The 5,201-nt window shown below is 37.9% G+C and overlaps 1 protein-coding gene and 1 pseudogene across 1 annotated transcript in view; one reads left to right on the top strand and one right to left on the bottom strand.

Annotated features, from left to right (window-relative positions):
* Positions 1 to 5,201, top strand: part of LOC111825049 — a 37,307-nt pseudogene that overhangs the window by 31,006 nt on the left and 1,100 nt on the right.
* Positions 1 to 5,201, bottom strand: part of ARHGAP24 (Rho GTPase activating protein 24) — a 504,222-nt gene extending 499,021 nt beyond the window's left edge. Inside the window, exon 1 of the mRNA XM_014452034.2 lies at positions 5,134 to 5,201. The gene's annotated coding sequence lies outside the window, so the exon portion shown is untranslated. The remainder of the gene's footprint in view (positions 1 to 5,133) is intronic.

Here is a 5,201-nt window from a genome sequence, read left to right as displayed (position 1 = left end):
CTCCACGGTGGTCTGGCTTGGTTTGTTGCAATCATGTGACTGAGTGATCACGTAAGAGTGTGGAGAGAATATAAGTCCCAGTGGAGACAAGACAGAACCTACCTGTGGCCCAGTCCCGAAGAGAAGTGAAGAGAAGAGAAGAGAAGAGAAGAGAAGAGAAGAGAAGTACCTTGGAGTTAAGACAACTAATGGAATTACCATAACAAAGATTCAGATCGTACCTCTTCATATTAAATAAATTTAAAAAATAATTATTCAGATTCTCTAAAGCAACCTATTTATATTCAAAATGATGGTATTGGGTATAAGAGCTTTTTAAAGTGAATAACAGAATTTAACTATTCTTTTTAAGTGATGCAGCTTAACTGAATTTAACTATTCGTCCAATCAGTTTGAATGTATTGATGATCATGCTAAGGTTCACAACAGGCAAAAGCTCAAGACATATCTCCTGTTCATGTTCTGAGTAAACAACACTAATTGCTGAATTTATTTGCTATATATTTTATTTTTCCAAATAAGCTTGAATCCTATCAGCCCAATTTTTCACACCAGAGATCCAAACTCAGTCACTGCCCCATCTGAAGTTAATAACTAACATTTAGTCCTTTGAATTAAAGTACAAAAAGAATGAGAAATGGCCCCAGCTGGTTTGGTTCAGTGGATAGAGCATCGGCCTGGGGATTGAAGGGTCCGGGGTTCAATCCCAGTCAAGGGCACATGCCCAGGTTGTGGGCCCGATCCCCAGTAGGGGGTGTGCAGGAGGCAGCCGATCAATGATTCTCTCTCACTGATGTTTCTGACTCTCTCTCCTCCCTTCCTCTCTGAAATCAATAAAAATATATTTTAAAAAAGAATAAGAAATGAATTCTTAAACTTATTTTTACTTTTATTATTTTATATGTCAGTCAAAGCTTTGTCTTATTTTTATAATGTTGATAAAACGGAAATCTATGTCCAAAAAAAAACCAAACACTGGTTGACTTTGTTTACTTAATGTTCTTTGGAAATTTATGTCTCTGTACATTTCTCTTTTTCTTTTTCTTCTCCAGCTGACATTCAATGACTTACAAATTACTGTTTTATATTCAAAGTTGCTCTTGATCTTTCTCCCATTTATCCCCACTGCTGCTACCATTTTAAATATATTTTAATTAATGTATAATTCATAAACAAGAAAATGCTCAGGTTCTAAGTGTACAGTTTAGTGAGTGTTAATATATGTTAATCCCCAAATAATGTTCAACCAATCAACATACAGAAAATTTCCACTTCCTATATGATTACCTCATGATCCTTTCCAAATAATCTGACTCTCAGCCTCATTCTCACAACCATTGTTCTGATTTTCCTTGCTATAAATTAGCTTCACCTATTCTAGAACTTCAAACAAGTAAAATCATATAGTGTTTATTCCATTTTTTCTGATTTCTTTAATTTGGCTTAATGTTTTTGAGATTCACCCATTGTGCTAACATTAGATATTTGTTTCTTGATATTGCTAAATAGTGTTCCATTGTATGAATATACCACAATTTTATTTATCCATTTCCTGTTGATAGACACGGGTTATTTTAATTTGGAGTTATAAGCTGCGATGTGCATTTTTGTGCAAGTCTTTTTGTGAACATGTATTTTCCTTCTCTTGGGTAAATATCTAGGAGTGAAACTGCTTGTCAATGACCTCATTTAAGTCATCATTGCTAACCTAAACTAGAGAAACTCTCTCCTAAAGGATATCCCTATTTCATTTTTCTCCTTCTACCTTGTGGTAGACAGAACAATGGCCTTAGATAACCATGTCCTAATCTCTGGAAACCTTGAATATGTTACCTTAGATGGAAAAAGGCACTTTGCAAGTGTGATTAAGTTAAGGATTTTGAGATGAAAATATCCTGAATTATCAAGGTGGGCCCTGGATAAAATAGGAGGAAAGAGAGAAAGGGAGAGAGTGGGGGGGGGGGGAGGGAGGAGAGGGGAGGGGAAATATTTGAAGATTCTATGATGTTACACTGCCAGCTTTGAAGTCAGGATGACAGAGGGGCCCTGAGCCAACTAGTGCAAGCAGCCTCTAGAAACTGGAAAAGGCAAGGGAACCAATTCTCCCTTAGAACCTCCAGATGGAGCACAGTCCTGCCAGCACTTTGCTTTCGGGGCTCCTGATCTCCAGAACTGTAAATTGTGTTATTTTAAACTACTAAGTTCATGGCAATCTGTTATAGCTTTAAAAACAAAAACAAAAAAAATCACATCTTCAAAAACTGCCTATTCATTCTGCCATCAGAAAGATAATTTTGACTTGAATATTGGATTTTCTTATTACCTTGCCAAAATTTTTTCTCCAGGTTTAAATCAAAATGCTAGCATGTCACATAAAGCTCCTTAGTCTCATCCCCTACCTGTCTACCCAGTCTCCCTAAGAATACTTTGCTTCCTATTTAGCAATCTGTTCTTGATTTCCCAACACTCCATACTCTTTCCTGTGACTTCTGCCCCAAGGCTTTTCCCCCTAATGATTTAGCAAGCAAATCTCTACTCATTCTTAATGTTTTAAATCTATCATTACCTTTACTGCAAAGCCTTCCCTGACGTCTTTAGTCAGGATGCAGACATTCTCTTTGAAGATCCCATAAAGACTGTATTGTGACATTTGCATAGTATATTACACATTTTCCATTGAATATCTGCCTTCAACTAATCTGTGAGCTTCTCGAGGTCAAAGGTCATGGCTCTCTCTTGGTATACTCCCTTTTCCTAGTAAACATTAAGTACTCAATCAGAGCTACTGAATAAATGAATGAATATATAATTTAATATTCTTTTAATTAAAATTAAAATTTTCCAGTTAATACTTACATACACTTTTATCATCTTATATCCTGCCAATATTCTCATTTATCATTTTGTGTCTAATACATCCTACATACTTAAAGACAATTATTATTCCAGTATTAATAATCAATAAAATGCTAACAAAAGAGAATTCTCTCATTCTAGAAAAAAAATTAAGTATTTTGGATAAGTTTAAAATTTTAAAAGGGCACTTAAAGGAAAAATACACCAATATATAATTGATTTCATAGTAGTCTTACACATTCATATTTTGTGTCATGATATACAAGCTTCTGAGGTTTACTCTATAATTATGCATGCATACCTTGGGGGGGCTGCATTGAATTAAGGGTACTTCCAGTTCTAATAGTAATTTCGAGTTCATGAATGATTCCTTACTTGGAGTCAATAAAATCTATATGGTCCCAAAGTTGACATGATAAAACTCTTCTGCCTAGAATAAAGTTCAGAGCCACGCCCCCTCCTCAAGGTTGGCTTGAGAAGTGCCATCTGTGAGTGGTGGGCTCATGGACCTCTTGTTCACTACACAGGTAGTGCCAAAGCACAGTGCCCGAACCTCAAATACTTGCTGATTTAATAAATGAAAAGAAATTCTATAAGATGCCTTGGAGCTAGATTGGAGAGAGAATTCTAAGGTTGTTACTTGGCTCGAATTCACAGTGGACATAATAATTAAAGTAATCATTTTTAGGTCTTTTCTACCCCCTATAAACCTTTCTAAAAAGGATTTTCTCCCTGGCGATCACCACCAACCTTCTATTATTTTTCTATTTCCTGCATTGTATGAAAATCCCAGTGAAGTTCATTAATTTTACTCACAGTGAATAACCTCTTTCCATCTTTGCCTGCAAATCCTACTGAGATGCTGACTTCCTGCTTATTTTAAAATACAGATTACAAAAAAATATTGCAAGAAAGGGAAATGAATCAAGGAGAGTAACAAAGGAAAATGTGTGCTCTTCTGTTGCCAATCCCAAGCCCATGTCACTTGAGCCAAACACACTGAGGCTTATTTGGTCCTTCCGCCCCCTCGGCTTGCACACTCCAATTGCCCGCAGACCTCGGCAGTGTAAAGAGGTTCCAGTTGTTCCAAAGTTCTCTCCCTCCATGTGCGGATCTCAACTGTGTGCTACATAACCTCTCTCACCAATTTCTCCCAGAGCCGGTCATACTCACTCTGTTTTGTGCCTCATCTGTTGCCAGAGTGCTGATATCTCTCTGCATTGGGCTTCCTCTGAGAACGCTGACTGACTGGAAAGAAGCTAGAATGACACCAAGAAACTGGACCCCAAAACTCTTCTGTCACAGAGAGCAGCAGAGTCTTCCTGGTGGCCCTTGACAACAGACCTACAGAGTATGGACAGAACTACAGTTCCCATGATGCCATGCCGTTTGAAACTGTCCACACCAAGTGTCTGAAATGCCCACACACGAAGTTCTGTTTTGTTTTTAATAGTCCCATGCTGAATATCTCCCTGCAGGAGACTTCCTTATACTCTGCCCTCCTTGTGGCATATACTAGTACAAAATGATACCTTCCGTTTAAAATGGAAATTCTTTTTAGTTCTCATCTGTTATTAATGGATGCACTTGGAAGATATTGTACAAATAATTTATCAGAGTGTGTATCCAAAAAAAAAAGACATTGCACCTGGCTTATAAATTTTAATTAGCACCCAAATGAGCATCTGATTATGGGTGAGTTTCTGCTAAGTCACCTGTTCCAGGCCACACTTGGCTTGGCAAAGAGGCTCTGATATCTTAATAGCAGAAGGTATTGGCGGTATTAGTTTAGCCTCAGTCTCCATGGCAATCCCTTAATAACACAACACAGCACAGCACCATATGTACTCCCTCACTGATAAACGGCTTTACCTGCAGGCAATTTAATAAATAACACAGGATGAAGGTGATGATTATTAAAATCGATTAAGCAAATGCTGATGCCATCCACAGCTCCAGCAATGACTGAGCGTCCCCATGGGCCTGGGGCTGCACCAGGCCCCTCAGAACACACGGGAGACACCACTCCCAGTCCTCCAAGCTTGTTCCCAATAATGAGAAAAGGAAGAAAAGTTCCTCCCGACTTTTTCCACAGGGTTAGGGTTTTATGGATTGTAATAAAAACAAAACAAAATCTGTTTCCTTCTTTGTATGTTAAAAAATCATTCTTATAGTAGAGAGAATTTCCTAGGTCCACTTTCCCATTTAAATCCTCCCAGTCCATATAACTTTTGAGTAACAGACTCCAAAAATCATGTGCTTGCCAAATGTGCCTACCTCTAGGTGCCACTTAATCAGCTTCTCAGATCCTGGGAATCTTCACTCTCCTGCCCCAGTTCCTCATT

Source organism: Myotis lucifugus, unplaced genomic scaffold (genome assembly GCF_000147115.1).
Source record: "Myotis lucifugus unplaced genomic scaffold, Myoluc2.0 scaffold_12, whole genome shotgun sequence".
Lineage (NCBI taxonomy): Eukaryota > Metazoa > Chordata > Mammalia > Chiroptera > Vespertilionidae > Myotis > Myotis lucifugus.
The sequence above is the reverse complement of the archived record's forward strand: the minus strand, read 5'-3'. Positions and strand labels throughout refer to the sequence as shown.